Source organism: Cydia fagiglandana, chromosome 23 (genome assembly GCF_963556715.1).
Source record: "Cydia fagiglandana chromosome 23, ilCydFagi1.1, whole genome shotgun sequence".
NCBI lineage: Eukaryota > Metazoa > Arthropoda > Insecta > Lepidoptera > Tortricidae > Cydia > Cydia fagiglandana.
In genome coordinates, this window is record NC_085954.1 from 6,986,895 (window position 1) to 7,005,302 (window position 18,408).

An 18,408-nucleotide genomic window follows, 5' to 3' on the forward strand; every position below is an offset into this window, starting at 1 on the left:
TTACTCCATATCTCCGTCATTACTGGACCGATTTTGAAAATTATTTTTTTGATTGTATGTATATGCATACAGATTGGTCCCGTTTTTGTCAAAATCCAGTTCTGATGATGGGATCCATGAGGAATCGACGGAACTTCTCAAATCTTAAAGGCATACATATGGTGATTTTTGTGTTTTTATCAACAAATCAAGCATATACATTCAAAAACGTGACATTTGATGAAGTGGAACTGCTGATGATGATCAGAACGGAACTCTTCAACGACGCATAGTTCACCTTTGGCGATTTGTCCTCTTCGTTATGTTTGTTAAGCAAGTTAAGTTTTTAAGCCACAATTTTATCAAGCTTGAGTTCTGATGATGGGATCCATGAGAAATAAAGGGAACTCCTCAAATTTTAAAGGCATGCGTATGTAGATTTTTGTATTTTCATCAGAAAATCAAGCATTTTCATTAAAAACTGTCGCATTTGATGAAGTGGAACTGCTGATGATGATCAGAACGGAACTCTTCAACGACGCATAGTTCACGTTTGGCGATTTGTCCTCTTCGTTATGTTTGTTAAGCAAGTTTAGTTTTTAAGCCACATTTCTGTCAAGCTCGAGTTCTGATGATGGGATCCATAAGGAATCGAGGGAACTCCTCAAATCTTAAAGGCATACGTATAGAATTTTTCGTATTTTCATCATAAAATCAAGCATTTACATTAAAAACTGTCGCATTTGATGAAGTGGAACTGCTGATGATGATCAGAACAGAACTCTTCAACGACGTATAGTACATGTTTGGTGATTTCGAATTTCGATTTTGACTTGGACTGGGACCCGGACTCATACCCGGATCCGGTTCGGACCCGGACTCGCACTCGGACCCGGACTCGGACCCGGACTCGGACCCGGACTCGGACCCGGACCCGGACTTGGACCGGGACTCGAACCCGGACTCTGACTCAGAGACCCGGACCTTGACCCGGAAAACCACTATGATACCTAAACTAAATAAACCACTATGATTACCTACCATAAAATGTGGGTATGATGATGCTAAACCCCTCCCGCTCAAACTCCCGTACACCGCACCGCATGCGCCGTTAAGTGGGTTAGGTTAGGTTTGAACTGCGATCCTCACAGAACCGAACTGCTATCAGAGAAGTGGGTTAGGTTAGGCTAGATAACTACGACCCTTACGGAAACGAAATGCTACTAGAAAGTAGGTACTGGTTTTACCTCCTTTTCTACATAGTGCACCATCTACCATAATCTCCCAGCAAACATTTTAAGTATTTTTTCCTAGGGTCGAAGAAGATTTTACCAATTTAAGTGAAAATGACGTCCTAAGTCACCAATTATTTTACGTATTGTACACTTTTACTTCCGAGTCAAAATATAGGGATAATAAAACGTAAATTTCACTTCATAAATACACCATGAAGTCAGGGACTTAGGGGTTGAAAATAAGGCAAAATATTAGGTAAAATTAACCTTAAACCCTGACTAATAGGTCAAATCTACTAATAAGGTATTTTAGGTGTATTTGCGACGTAATTATTACTTATACGGGGACTATGAAGTCACGGACTTAATGGTTGAAAATAAGTCGTATTACTAGGTAAAATTAACTTCGTACCCTGACCAATAGGTCAAATATACTAATAAGGCCTTTTAGGTGTATATGCGACGTAATTATTTCTTATACGGAGACCATGAAGTCTGGGACTTAATGGTTGTAAACCTGTCGAAATATTAGGTAATATTAACTTCGAACCCTGACCAATAGGTCAAATGTACTAATAAGGCATTTTAGGTGTATATGCGACGTAATTATTTTTTATACGGGGACCATGAAGTCAGGGACTTGATGGTTGAAAATAAGTCGAAATATTAGGTAAAATTAACTGCAAAGTCTGACCAATAGGTCAAATGTACTAATGAGACATTTTAGGTGTATTTGCGTATTTAGGTGTATAATTATTTCTTATACGGAGACCTTTAGGTCGTCGATTTTATGTCGATTTAGCTACTCATTTTAGGTAAATGTTACTTAAAATAGATACCAAATTGCGACCATATAGTTAAAATCACTTGTAAAGTACTATCAATACCATAAGGTTGTGCCGCCATTTTCTTTCATTATAACGAGATCCTAAATATGAAATTGCATAATTTAAGTTGTTATATCTTGAATGGTGCCATCGCACGGTACTTCATTGTGCTAATATTCAAAATAAAACAATATTTTTGATCAAGTCAATACACTCACACACACAAATATTCAATTACAACACTCAATTACAAGCAAATATATGCATTTTGATTTTATAAAATGTTGAAAACTTAAATATTTCAAAAGCCCATCGATAGTTTTGTATGTAAACCTAACATACTGCACGAAAAAAATTTCTGTGCACTAGATTTCATCGTTCTTCATCAGCGTAATCGGCCTAAATTATTTTACATGACTTAGCCATTATCATTGCACAACTTAAAGTTGTTTTCTTGTTAGACATTTTGTTTCTGAGTGAAAAGAATATATAAGCGTAATGTTTGTGTCTCTTTTTCTCTTCATCGCGTCTCATCTTGCCTCGCAGAGTAATTATATGGATAAAAATATGTCGCCATCACGTCTAAAGGTGGTAAAGAATACCAAATTAGTACATTTTCACTACGCGGCACGTCGTGGCGACGTCGAATCCACGTCGGAAACAAGACCTAGTGTTGACCTAATGGTTGTAATCACTAATTTACCGTCAATAAATACGTCGCCCGCACGTGCGTTTTTTCCCCATTTATGTCGACTCGACGTGCCCACGACGTCGATTCGACGTGCCTCATTTTGGTCTCCTAAATTGTGCGACCTAAAATAGGTGCCTTTTTCGGAATATTGACCAAAAATGTTTGCTGGGCTTTCACCGGGCCCCATAGAAGTCGGTTTTTTTTTCTTAAAAATTATTTTAATACAGTTGCTCAAAAAGTGCTACTTTACGTAGCTGTTTAGCGTGCGGAAAGTTGGTTATCTCGAACGAAGGTTAACTGGAAGAGATCCCTCAAAGGGATAAGTTCGCCTTTGTACTTCTTGCTAATTGTATGTTATTTTTAATATGTCTTTTTGTACAATAAAGAGTTTACTACTACTACTACTACTACTACTACTAGTGCTTTTTACTTTTCCAATTTTTTTAAATTTATACTTGTTCCAATTCACGACTACTTATTGATGAGTGTTAATATTAGTTTCCTTTAAACGTCGTAATCAGCATAAAAACCTACCGTTAATGTAAGAATACGAAAAATATTACATATTTCATATTTAATTACTTACCTCTTCATCATTATAACACGTTTATTTTTTAATATTCAATATTGAAAAATCCGTTCTTAATAAGTTGACTGAATGGAACGGAATAGCTGCCAAACGCCCATAGATATAATATACTTAAAGACGACGTCTAACCGAGCTGTCACTGTTACCACTTTTGTTTAGTGTACGATTAACAATGTTTTTCTTATTTTTTCGCAACTGTATTAAAAAACGTCGTTCGATACACGTGCGGAAATGTCAATCTTCACTCGTCCCGAGTCTTGCCACTCGCCTGCGGCTCGTGGCAAGATATCTCGGTACTCGTGAAGTAATGACATACCTTCCGCACTAGCATCGAAATGTACTATTACAGTACAATGTCATATGGCCCTATTTTACCGCACTAGTGCGTAAAATAGCACTTTTCGTGTGTATGTCAAAAGTTTAAAGGGCCATATGTACTGTAAAACGTTGTACGATATACGTGCGAACAGGTAATTCGCATCTCGTGTCGATTTAAAACACTCCCTTCGGTCGTGTTTTAATTTATCGCCACTCGTTTCGAATTTCCTCTTTTCCGCACTTGTATCGTAAATAACTATTTCCGACGAAAAGATGTTTCAATTGCAAGATAGCCACAATCAGTCAACAAAATGATCGTGTTTACGGTGCTTCATTAAGGGCTATTCCAGTAAACAAATTGGCGATACAGCGATTTCAAAGTGCGACGGCTGTCATGGTATGGGGTGCCATATCAATCACCTAGAGGCAAACTATCACTGCTGTTCATTGATTGGGAAGTAAAAATTAACCAAGACTATTATTTTCAGAACGTGTTGTATCATGGTCATATACCAGAAAATATCCGAAAGTTGTATGGGGTTAACTATTATTAATTTTCAACAAGATAGTGCCCCGTCTCACAAAGCTAAACGTACACAAGACTGCTGGTGTCGAATAAATTTGACAGATTTAATATCGTGGCAAAAATTGCTTACATCTACATCAACCAGACTTGAATCCGTTGGACTTTTCTATATGGAGATACCTCGCGTGCAAAAGTATTGCATCACTTTGCATTATTTCGTCCGCACCCAATATCTTTGTAATTCTAGAGCAGATTCTGAAAATTTTGGTATCAACTGAAAGCTTATAATCTAACGCATTAGAAAATTGGGAAATTTAATGAAATTTCAAATCAGAAGATAAAAAAAAAATCAGAAACTGAAAGTAGCGACATAATGGTCGAGAAATAAATTTAGGAAAGTTAAGGTGGTTCGCCTAGGTTACTCAAAACTTAACTCTCGCTAGATGGCACCACTATTGCAAAATTTCAGGTTTAATTTTTTTGTGAAATGGTCATGGTATTTGTATACTTAAAAGTATGTTTCGCGCACTCTTTAAATAAATATTGAACTATTAAAATAAACATTGAATACTTAATTGTGCAAAAACCACCTTTTTAATTCGACGGAGTGTTGCTGTCACGCTTTTTCCTACTATTACTCACACATGCAAACAGTGTTTCCGTGATCCTTGTAGTAGACAATTTCACACAACGTAAGTATGTTGCAATAGCGTAACGGTATGTTCGTGGAAATACGTGCAAGAGGATTGGGGTTCAAGACTGGTGCGAGTAGGTAATTTCTTTTTGTTTCTCCTTTGTGTTATCTTACCTTTAAACGAGCAATTATTATATATATGTTACTGTAAAAGCCCGAAGTACGGCAAAACCTAGGATTTACCGGGAAAACCTAGGTTTTACCGATGCCGATCGGTAAAAGCCCGAAATGTTAAATCTTACTAGTTTACTTCGGGCTTTTACCAACACCGATATGGTAAATCCTAGGTCTTACCACGGCGACCGGTAAAGTTTGAATCATGCACTGATTCTTGAGATTATTAGATGAAAAGTAGGTAGGTTTGGATCTTCCGGTTCTGCTGAAGGTGAAAGAGAACTCTACTAGCCTGCATCGTGGCTAGGCACCCAGGTTTAGGTATAGTTAACTTTAAAACCGAATCTGCAGCTGGCCACTGTATTGGGTAATAGAAACGCGTTCCGTATGTGTTTCGCTTTCCAGATGACCAGGGTGCCTAGCCAAGATGCCAATGGTGTACGCTCCGTAGCGAACGAAGCGCAACCGTGTCTGTCGCATTAATATGACAGAGTGATAGAGAGAGGTATACCCTAACGTTCGCTACGGAGCGAACGACTGGCATCTTGGCTAGGCACCCAGATTTAGGTATAGTTAAGATTACCGCCGAATCTGCAACTGACTACTGTATTGAGTAATAGAAACGCGTTCCGTATGTGTTTCGCTTTCCAGATGACCAGGGTGCCTAGCCAAGGTGCCAATGGTTTACGCTTCGTAGCGACCGAAGCGCAGCCGTGTCTGTCGCATTAATATGGCAGAGTGATAGAGAGAGGTATTACCCTAACATTCGCTACGGAGCGAACGACTGGCATCATGGCTAGGCACCCAGATTTAGGTATAGTTAAGATTACCGCCGAATCTGCAGCTGGCCACTGTATTGAGTAATAGAAACGCGTTCCGTATGTGTTTCGCTTTCCAGATGACCAGGGTGCCTAGCCAAGATGCCAATGGTTTACGCTCCGTAGCGACCGAAACGCAGCCGTGTCTGTCGCATTAATATGGCAGAGTGATAGAGAGAGGTATTGCCCTAACGTTCGCTACGGAGCGAACGACTGGCATCTTGGCTAGGCACACAGATTTAAACGCTTATTAAAAATCAAAAACTATTACTTATGAAAGCAGAAGAATATAAATGATCGTATTTGATTTATAATTGTTACATATTTGCCGTAACTTATTTTTAAAATGTGTTTTTCAATTAAAAGACACGTCAAGATTGTTTACCTTATTTCTAATACTAAAAAAACAAACTATAGTAATAATTGTGTTTTTCATTCATAGACAAAATCCATTATTTTTAACCACAGGAAATTTTATACATTTCTTTTTTATTGCAGTGAGGATGTCCTGATTGTAAAAATAAGAGAGATTAGGTAGAGTATAATTTCTAATTTTCTTTGTCAAAAATAAACGAATACGTGTAGCCCATACTTAATCAATCGATTTATGATAATAAGAAAAATTAAATAAAAATAAAAAAACAATACGAAATTTAGATGTAACAAAAATACAAAAACTTATGCTCCAGCATACAATGACTGGGGATCGAACCGGGAATCTTCCGTTTGTAAGCAAAAAAGCAACTGTTTGCATAACACGCCATGATAGTTCTTAGCTAAGCTGACGAACTTCGGGTACTTATTCTCGCTTAGGTCAAATAAGTACCTGTCAAACGTCAGTGTCAACAAAATTGCACTAAACATGACGGCACTCCAAATTCGCGCCGTGGTCAGCCCGGCAACGTCGGAAATGGTATGGCAACGTCGCAAATGTATCTGTACACGACATTTGTGACACACACATACGTAAAATTGATGAAAATTTAACTATGATTTTTGCATGATTTCTGTATGAAACATTGTTTTCCTGTTAATTTCGCGCACACGAATATTCGAAGGAAGATAAATGCGGAAATATTTATGTACTAATAGTGTGTAGTTACTTAATGAGCTTTGATTGAATTTTGTATGAAAAGCGAACCACCTTAAGAATAAAAGTCATTTATTTAATACAAAATACAATACAATACAATACAAATACTCTTTATTGCACACCTCAATAAAATAAGACAATACAAAAGAAAACAGAAATACAGGCAGAGGTAAACAACAGGCGGTCTTATCGCTAAAAAGCGATCTCTTCCAGACAACCTTTGGGTAGCGGAAATTAATAAATTTACATATGTCAGTAGGTGTTGCAAGTGCAATGAAAGAAACTTATCACTAAATACATCGAAAACAGACAAATTACCATGCAAAAAATAAAAATAAACAGAATAAAAATACATATACAATACATAAACATACTTACGTAGACATACATAAATAAATACATATATTATATATAATATAATATAATATAATATAATATAGCAGTGTCAGCCATAGAGAAAGAGTAACCAGATAAAAGCATTAAGGAAGAGATAAGAAATGGAGTTTAAGTAGTCTCTTAAAAGAATAAAATAAATTATTATTATTAAATTAATACCTGGTGTTGCCACCCCTAGCCCTCCTCACACAAATCAAGCGGTTTTTCATAGACCTAATTAATTTACTAATGAAATCTTGTGGAATAGCATCCCACTCCTCCAGCAAGGCTCCCTTCAGCTCCTCAACATTGGCCGGGGCAGGATTCCGCTTCCGAATCCTCCTTTTCAGGTAGTCCCACACGTGTTCAATGGGGTTAAGGTCCGGGCTCATCGCTCGCCAGTCCATGGTGTCGATGCCCACTTCGAGAAGGTAGGCTGCGGTGGCCCTAGCGGTATGACACGGGGTATTATCCTGCATTAGGATGAACCCCTCATCAAAAATACCGGCATAAGGAACAACATGTTCCTCCAGGATGTCAGTAATGTATTTTGCAGCGGTCAATCCACCGCCACGGCCCGCGCCAGGCACGAAAACTAGCTCTGTTCGCGCGTCGTAGGAAACGCCGCCCCAGAACATCACGGATCCACCGCCATAGGCGACCCTTTCGGAGAAGCAACATTGGGCGAACCGTTGTTCTGGCCTTCTGTAGACTCTTCCTCTTCGGTCACATCCATTCAAACATATTTAGGTCAGGAAATGAATGCTCAAAAAACGTTGTAGAGGGAAATGCTAGGAACACAATTTTTGACTCCGTAACTTTGTTTAGACTAGTTTGGAGGTGAACATATCAAAAGTCCCCGGCTGTAGCCCCGGTGCTGCGGGGTAGAGAGGGGTAAGAAGGTCGAATTTTTCGGTTTTTCATTGATAATTTGGAAACTTTGCATCTTAGCGACATGACTACTAAGACAAACCGAAAGCTCATAAAATTAGTTACAAGTTTTATCTAGTCAAGTTTTTCGATATCTTGAATAGTTTTTGAGATACTCGCTCTTGAAAGTTTATTTAGGGATTTTAATTTTATCTTGATATCTACATCAGTGATGCTGTTAGGCCATGTTTGGTATCATTTTCGTATAAATCGGGGGTGCCGAATTCATTTATGGTATCACATTGACACTATTCCAAAGTAAAACCAAAATTAAAAAAAATATATTTTTTTAAATCCCTCTTCACGCTTAAACCGCTGAACCAATTTCGTTGAAATTTGGTATAGAAATAGTTTCAGTCTCGACACAGGACATAGGATAATTTTTATAACCAAAAGCATCTTTTAAGGATGTGAAAAGTGGGGTGGAAGTTTGTATGGGGAGTCAATAACCGCTGAACCGGTTTAGGTGAAATTTAGGATGGTATGCATCTGTGATTTAGATGAAAATGATACCTAACATGACTTCAAACCTTACCTTAAGCAGTATTAACCTCAGGAATTCAGTTTCGTTGACGAAGTTGAATTCCCCCCATACTCCATTTCACAACTTTAAAGGATGATTATTGAGATAAAAAGTATCTTATGTCCTGTCTTGGGACTCGAAATATCTGTATAGCAAATTACAATTAAATCGGTTGAGCGGTTTAAGCGTGAAGAGGAATTAAAAAAAAAAGTTATTTGTTTAAAGTTTATATGTTTTTTCTTAGGAATGGTGTCAATGTGATACCAAAAATGAATTCAGCACCCCCGATTTATACGAAAATGATACCAAACACGGCCTAGCAGCTTCACTAATGTAGATATCAAGATAAAATTGAAAGCCCTAAATAAACTTTCAAGAGCGGATATCTCAAAAACTATTCAAGATATCGAAAATTTTGACTGAATAAAACTTGTAACAAATTTTATCAGCTTTTGGTTTGTCTCAGTAGTCATGTCGCTAAGACGCAAAGTTTCCAAGATATTAGTGAAACACCGAAAAATGAGACCTTCTTTCCCCCCTCTCCCCCCCAGCACCGGGGCTACGGCCGGGGACTTTTGATATGTTCACCTCCTAACTAGTCCAAACAAAGTTACGGAGTCAAAAATTGTGTTCCTAGCATTTCCCTCTATAACTTCTTATTTCTTGGCCTAATTCTGCACTCGTCCGAGAAGAGAACTGGGGTCCATTGCTCAATGGTCCAGTCCATATGATTTTCTGCAAACTCTCTTCGGGCTGTACGGTGTCGCGCCAGCAATCTGGGCCCCGTTGCAGGCCTCCTGGGTGTCAAGTTCGCTTTCTTGAGTCTTCTTCTTATTGTCCACTCACTGGCAGCCACTCCTCGTATCTCACGCAGACGCTGCTGGATGGCAACGCTTGTCAGGTGTCGATCTCGGAGAGATGTTGTGACAATGAAGCGGTCGTCCCTCTCTGATGTACACTTTTTGCGGCCGCTTCTTGGTCTTGAAGTAAAGGATCCAGTCTGTTGGAACCTCTGGTAAACTCTGCAAACTGTAGATTGACTTAAATTCAGCGTGGCAGCTACTGAACGTTGGCTACGCCCCTCTTGCAGGAGCTGGACGACTTGGCGGACTTCAGCTTCAGTGGTTTCCATTTTTCACAGGTCTTCTTCACGGGAAAATATGCGGAGATGTGTACCGGTCAACTTTTGATAAGTGACTGATAACAACCCCCCCCTACCCCCCGTTTTATAGGGGTCAAGGGTAGCGCAACTCGTGCGCGTGATAACGCGAAACCGCTCACAAATCGGGAAAATGCTGATAATTTGAAAAATACTGGGCCGTTTTCAATGTTTTTAACTTTTCGTAAAGCTAAAACTTCAAGGGACATGATCCCATTAAAATAATTGATCGAAAATAACCGGTTTACAAAATTATTGGGTGCAGTTGAAAAAATGCAAAGTGATGCAATACTTTTGCACGCGAGTGTACATGCTCAGCAGGATTTGGAGCACACGGAATGAATTTAAATTCATTCAAGCGTCGGTTGGTACCCTATGTAACGATATAACAGATGAGGTAGTGCGTGCCGCGTGCAACACATTCTATGGTAGAATGCTTAAAGTTATACAGGTTAAAGGGGAGCGATTTGAGCTAATGAATTAATTTTGTAAGTATAGAGTATGCTTAAAGTAAAAACAAATTTGAAGTTTTGTTTTAATTTATGGTTATTTTAAAGTAGGACACTTAATCTGCCCAACCCTGTATATCTCAATTATATTACATTTTAATCATATTTTTCATTATTATTTGATGATAAGCGATGTAACAATTCTAATGATCTTGAAAGATCACATAAATTTATGATATAATATATTTTAAAATAGCCAAATTATGGCTTGTAAAACAACATCTCTAGAAGATATCCCACACTATTTGGCTGTCCTGATATAAAAGGGCGATGTATGGTCCTGGAACGAGTTTCAGACATGTGAACCAAAAATACGCACAATACAGTGCCATGAAGGAGAAGGTGTTTGTTTCACACAATCCGACCACACACGTATCAATCAGAAACTTACCTTACTAAATACGTTACCTACACCCCATAAACAAGAAACTTTTAAGTGGATGCAATACAATACGGCAAACAATACGCAATACAATACGATGAATGCAATGCGGGTGATGCAATACGGAAAACAAGTATTTTGAATAACAGAGTTTGAACGAGTTTTAAAACTTTATTTTTAATCCCTTGTTCTGTACGCCCTGTCATACGCAAGTTATTTTAAAAGTAGTGGAATTTTAATGACTGCATTCATTTAATGCATTCATGGCTGACACGTTTAAAGGGCAAAAGTTACTTCATTGGTTTGAAGAGAATATCAAGACAGAGAAAGAAACATTGGATTTTTAACACACTAAAAAAACTACTCATAGTAAACTAGTGATTTTGTGTAACTGCTATGACTTAATTTCTTACCAACATAAATTTTACGTCTATACGACGTAGTATGTTTTAAGTCTAGGTGTGATAAATTAGTACAACAAACTAGTCTACAAAACAGGATTTGACTTCAATAATCACTTTTTTGATATCGGTGGTCAAACAATCCACCGAAACCAAGGAAATGAACACAGCATGAATGATACAGAGGAGATGTAATAATGACGGATTTACGCACTTTCGAGGATTTCTTAATCACTTGCATTACGATTAATGAACTAAAACTTTCGGAGTAAATTACACAATCGATCTCAAAAAAACAGGACCAAACCCACCGAAGGACGGAGAAACGTTTAAAAAAATCACTATATTATTCTGTGACTTTACCTCTACTTTATTCAGCGTTTAAGGCACAACTAAAGCATGATGATGATGTCCTCCCAGACGTATTTCGTCGACGGCGACATCCTGACAAGTTTTTTTTTTATAATTTAAGTATTAATATTACCAGCTAGGCAGCTATTCAAAGGGGCTTAACTAACTATTGCGCGCATGAGCGCGCACGTGACTTGCAAATCCAAATTTGGTTTTGAAAGTCCGGCAGCACAAAACACAGTAGAGCTGTCCAAATGCGTATGTATAGTTGTAGGAGGGCTTGGGCCGAGTTTTTCGGAGCTGGCGTTTGGCGTCAAGATCTTCAAGCCGAGTGCGTTCAAAGTTATCAAGACCCGTATTGACAGCAGTTCGCCAGTCCGATCTCCGTGTTGCAAGCTCCTCCCACGTCTCGCATGATATGCCGGTGGCGGACAGGTGGCGTTTTACGACATCCTTGTAGCGCAGGTACTGCCCGCCAGCCTTGCGTTGACCTGAGGCTAGTTCAGAGTAAAACACTGCTTTAGGCAGTCTCGATGGAGCCATACGCACAAGGTGCCCACACCAACGCAGTTGGCCTTTCATGAGCAGACACTCCATACCTGGCATGCCCGTTCGACGTAAAACCTCCGAGTTTGGAACACGATCCTGCTACCTCACCCGTAATATTGCTCGGAGACATCGTAGATGAAATCGTGTCTAGACGTCTTATGTCACCTTTGTACAGGCACCATGTCTCCGAGGCATAGAGCAGCAAAGGCAGAATAATTGCTCTATAAACGGCGAGCTTTGTGTGAAGGCTAAGATCGTGCGATTTCCAAACTCGTTGGTTCTATCCACCAAAGGCCGCAGCAGCTTTGGCAACCCTAGAGGAAACTTCGGACTCTAGACGATTGTCACTCCGCAAAAGACTCCCTAGGTATCTGAATATAGCCACTTCGTCCAGTGCATTGCCCCTTAAATAAACAGATGCATCGCTCGCAGATTTCCCTTTAGCAGGTTGTTTAAGAATCTGAGTTTTAGATGCACTGATTACTAGGCCAAAACTTGCTGCAAGAATCATCCAGATTGTCCAAATAGATCTGTAGGGCCTCCATGCTCAGCCATAAGACAGACGTCGTCAGCGTACAGGATTTCTGGAACCGAGGCACACTGTAGTTTACGTTTAGCCCTGAGACGTGATAGGTCAAAAACACTCTTGTCCGTGCGAAAGTTTACCAATATCTGGTTGTTGCATTTCTGAAGCGCATCATTCATCACCGCTGAGAAGTAAATGGCAAATAGGGAAGGGGCCATGACACAGCCTTGTTTAACGCCACTTGTGACTGGAAATTGCTCTGTGAAGGCGCTTTCATGACGAACGCGAGCAGTCATACCCTCGTGAAATTGGCGCACTAAGTTGATAAACTTCACAGAGCAACCACACTTTTGTAACACTGTCCACAAAGCCGTTCTAGGTACACGGTCAAAGGCCTTTTCGAGGTCCACAAAACATAAATAGAGGTCACGGTGTTGCTCAAAACTTTTTTCCTGCATTTGTTTGACGACGAAGATAGCATCAACCGTACCTCTATTTGCTCGGAATCCACACTGAGATTCGGGAAGGAAGCTTTCGGCAAGTGTGTTAAGCCGCTTATTAATGATATGGGCAAGTATTTTGCCTGCCACAGAAAGCAAGGCAATACCTCTGTATGAGCCACAATCTGAGAGGTCCCCCTTTCCTTTATAAAGCTTGGTGATAGTCGCATCCTTCCAGTCTTGTGGTATAACCTCTACATCCCAAATGTACTTTATGAGGTCAAATAGCCTTGACCTGATACTCGGTCCTCCATACTTAAAGATCTCGGATGGTAGGCTATCAGGCCCCGGTGATTTACATTCTTCAATCGGTATACTGCAGCAGTAAATTCTGTAAACGACGGCGGATCATCTAAGTTCGGCGCAGTTGGCAGGTTCTCAAGCGAGCTGACATAGTATAGTTCCACTCCTTGGCTACCGGGATTTAGGACTTCATTGAAGTGCTCAGCCCACCTAAGGAGTACCTCCTCGGGATCTGTTAGTTTCTTTGTTTTATCACGTCAGTAGACTGGGGCAGTTATCGTACGACGAGGTCCATATACGGACTTCAGACCTTCGAAGAACTTTGCAGTTTGGCTGGTGTCTGCCAGCCACTGTACCTCCTTCGCTTTCCTCTGCCACCAGTTATTTTTCAGCTCCCGAATCTTCGCCTTTAGTTCCTGCTGGATGATGTTACGCTGTCCCACATCAACAACACTCCTTAAAGTGCGCCGAGATCTCTCTACTAGCTGCCGTATGTCCGCATCAGATTCATCGAATCAGTCTTGGTTTTTCTTTTGCGGCCTACCTAAAGTCTGTAAAGAGACCTCATAAAGAGTCTGCGCGTAAGTGCTCCATTTGCAATCAACTGAAGGAGCGTTAAGGGCATGGGACATCGCCGCATCGAACTCGAGGTCTAGCTTGTGCCGCATTTCTTCATCGTAAAGAAGCTTTGCAGAATCTAGAAGTGACGGGATCTTATGATTTGCTCTGCGCGGCAGCTTATACTTCAGCCTCATCTTGGATCTTATTGGAAGTCGATGGTCGGTCCAGCCCTGAGCACCTCGCATTGCCCTTGTAATGAGTAGTCAAGGAGATGCCAGTGCCCAGAGCGTGGATGCATCCAAGATGTCTTATACTTGTCCGGTTGCCTGAAGAAGGTATTCGTTATGCTTAGATTGAATTCCGAACACAGAGTGATTGGGCAACACCATTAGAGTTGCACTTACCCATCCCATGTTTTCCAAGCACGTCCCTCCAGGCAATGTGCTCAGTACCAACACGCGCATTAAAGTCCCCGAGCAAAATCAGTTTGTCACAGGGCGGAATATTCTGCAATACCGCACGTAAACCTTCGTTTTATGCAAGTTTGTCTTCCTCAGAAGCTGTCATGGTGGGGGATAAACGCTCACAAGGTGCAGATACTTCCTGTGTGCCAATTGGAGTCGTAATGTCATGAGCCTATCGTTGATGCCTTAAGGCCCTGGTCTTCTATTTTATGCTGTACGCGGCGTCTGGCGTCAGCGTCAACGTTTTTGAACAAAAAAGACGCTGACGTCGACGTCTAAAACAGACCACAACAGTACATCTCTATAGTAAGCATCGTGACGCAGACGCTGTAAGCTGCCGATGGCGTTTATAGGAGACCCGGGCCTTAGGAGGCTCTAATAGCGTTCGGGCGATTTTGTTTCTGATCGCAAATCCGACTCCACTGGCAGCTCTTTCATTTACAGGCTTGCCTATCCAGTAGTAGGTATAACCGCCCAAGTCCTCACAGAGCTCCCCGCTATCTGCTAGGTGTGTCTCGCTGATCGCAGCAATATCGATGTTGTATCGGGACAACTCGCGTGCTATGAGTGCAGTTTTTCTTTTAGGACACTGATTATTCTCGTTGTCTAATAAGGTTCTTACGTTCCATGCAGCAATATTGAAATATTTACTAATTTTGTTCTGTTTCTTTCGACCGCTGATATTGGTGACCAGTCGACCGTGGTTAGCCGACTGGGGTAAAAAGAGACGAGCTTTGTTTAGGCCACCTTTTCTAGGCCCTTCCCCGGATTGGGGAAAGCAGTGCGATCCCTAAATAGGGCTGCTTTGTCGTTAGGCGAGCTGCCGAACCGGTTCTCTCGTCTCACTTAAGTCCCGGAGCGACTATCACCGCCCAACCGCCTACGTGCAGAGAGCCAGCTAAAGATCAAACCCACCAGTTCAATTCCCACCACCAGTCTCCATCGCCGTAGGACATGCACTCATTATCCAGTAATTCTTGCCAGGAGTCATCAGCGCGTGAATATATATAAGTGGGTAAGCATTTGCGCGCACACAGGCCCACTCTCTCGTCCCCTAACCCAAATTGCCAGTGGAGCGGTGGTCCGCTACGACTAGAATGACCTAGAGGATGCAGTGACTGGCCGCATGTCTCTACATGCGCCCTTACAGGCACGTCACGGATGCCCTGCTGTAACGCCTAGGTCGCCGAATCATGTGTCATACTGACGGTGATCGCTTTCCGAGCCGTAACAGACTTTGTGCTCTGGATGGGGGAACTGACCCGTTGAACCGCATACACGCGGCCCCTTCACTGGGTTTAGCCCGCGGATCGACGCGGTTTACCGGGATGTGGCCGCTGTGTGCATGACAACTGCTTGGAGCCACCAGTGAAGAGATTTATGGAGTATTTACAGCCCAGTCATGACAGTATCTACTTTCGTAGACCGATCACTATCCTGACTGTTCCCACTGCGAAAAACCCCACATACACCCCAAAACTTTCGGAGTAAATTACACAATCGATCTCAAAAAAAGAGGACCAAACCCATCGAAGGACGGAGAAACGTTTAAAAAAATCACTATATTATTCTGTGACTTTACCTCTACTTTATTCAGCGATTTAGGCACAACTAAAGCATACTATGTGTGAGACACTGAGAATCTGGTCTACAACTTTGAAGGAGTACCGACATTTTTTTGCAAATTACACCGAAATCAGTCACTAGCCCGGGACATATCGTATATTTGGTTTTATTCAATGAGTTCAGCAAACACATTATTGTGATATAAAGAATATGATAAGTTAACTATAGCTGGTCAAGCAAATCTTGTCAGTAAAAAAAGACGCGAAATTCAAATTTTATATGGACGATATCCCTTCGCGCCTACATTTTTCAAATTTGCCGCCTTTTTTACTGACAAGATCTGCTTGACCAAGTATAATACCTTATGCGGGAATACCCATAATAACTCAGATCTAATGCCCCAACCCCATCTTGAGTAATAATTTTTGTTTCATAAAACCTGTGGGATACTCCCACCTGAAACGTGCTATTTTATAGGGGTTAAATAATATTTCAAAGCTCCGGCTTGTTCAAAGAAAGCTATAGCACGTTAGCACAAAAAAAATGAAATTAAATCTTAATAAAAAATGTGGTGTCTAAATTGCTTGCTATAGGAACCTATTCTAGGAGATGAAAAAGGTGAACACAAATTATATTATAGAAACTTTATTTGAGCCTAAATATCTTGCCTATGGAATGTTAGTTGATAAATCTAAACTTGTTGACTTCTATGTGAACCTTTAACTTGATTTGACGACACCTAATTTCAGAACTTAGCTCAGTGGAAAGCTGGGCCGCTTAACAGGTCCAGGATAAAGCTTCACACAGAATTCTACTTATTTAAGAACTAATTTACTTTATACTAAATACTATGTACCAGGATTTTCAAATGTCTTTATCTTACTTTAGTGGTTGCTCAAAATTCTAAATTTACTCTAAACTTTGCAGCTGGCGCTGATGCCCTACTAAATTAAATCATGGAAAGGACCGACCTCAGAATTTAAACGTTCCTCAGATGCAGCGGGGTGACAGGCTGCTTTCCCCGGTGAAGCTAGATGCTGAGCGGAGACGTAGAGCTCAGGGGCCGCGCACGTGGTACCAAAATGACGTGGCAGAGGCAGATGGCGTGCTTAAATTCCTCGCTCCAGGAGGTCTCCAAAACCAAATTGACTTCTGGGATTTTGAAGCTTTTGAGATAAATTACTCAACGAATGAAATAAGTGAATGAATAAATAAATGGATAAATCCCGGCTCCTGAAAACCGAGAAAAGGTTATATTAGCCTACGCCCTTTATGGCCGCTAGAAAAGAGATGAAACCATTGGAAATTTGGCTCACCGCACTGGTAGCTGCTAAGCCTTCTGGCGGAGCGCTCCCTTCCCTCGAGCAGGAGTCTCTCTGCAAAGAACCAAAATCTGGTTAAGAACAAACCCACAACGTCTCGCGCCATTGTGGAGTTGATCACCACGAAATTTAATTTCTACTCACTCAGTGGAGCTTCCGAAGGACTCAAGCCGTTTCCATCTTTCAGACCACCATGCCGAAAGTGTGGTCTTCCCACAAATTGGGCTCTTGCGAGCGAGTGTCCCCAGAGGGGTTCCCAAATCAAATGTGCCTATCATTCTCGAATGATCTCCAATATGGAGTCCCTGAGAGCCCTAAGGTAGGGTGGCAGTCCCTTGAAGACACAAATTCCACGAAAATTCTGTCTGAATTATTTAGACAATATCACTCCTGAGCCTAAGAAATATATTTTTACCATTTAATCTAATATTGTTTCATTCCAGAGCCACTTTGTAAGTCTGTAATTTCTATGTTTTGTTTTAAATCAAAATTGTTTTTTATCTTATAAATCCTACCTACTTCATACAAAGTTTTCCTGGAGTGACAACATAAATATCTCAAGTTTTAATTAATTTTAGTCATATGACAACCCCGACAACAGATAAGCATCGAGAGATGCATCTGAATGCAACAGATTATGCATAGAAATGCAATCAATGAGGTTTGTTTTGGACACCGTTAAAAACGTTGAAATAAGAAGAGGTATTTTTCTTTTAATTATCAATCGACCCAAAATATTTATTTCAAATTTAGAAAAATGTACTACGTTACAATACCCCCCTCCCCGATTTTAAGGTTCAACGTAGGTGAACCGCTCGCTGTCCTCAGCGACTCGGATCCTACAAATTAGTTTATTGGACCAGACCAGCAACACACCAAAGGCAAGAAAACTAACCTAATAAACAAACTATTCAAATTGGACAAACATCTAACGCGGCTTCGAGATTTTGTCTCACAGGAGTATAAGGACTCTACTCTAAATATCTTGAAAACAAATCTACCGTTTCCACAAACATGGAACAACTGAATCTAAAAAACCAACGACCAAATATAAAATCTCGAACCCACGTTAACATACGGAAGGTGAAAAAAAACTATGCGGCCATCTGCGCAACACATAGAAAAAAACCTCCGTTATACCTTACAAACCAGTGAACAAACCG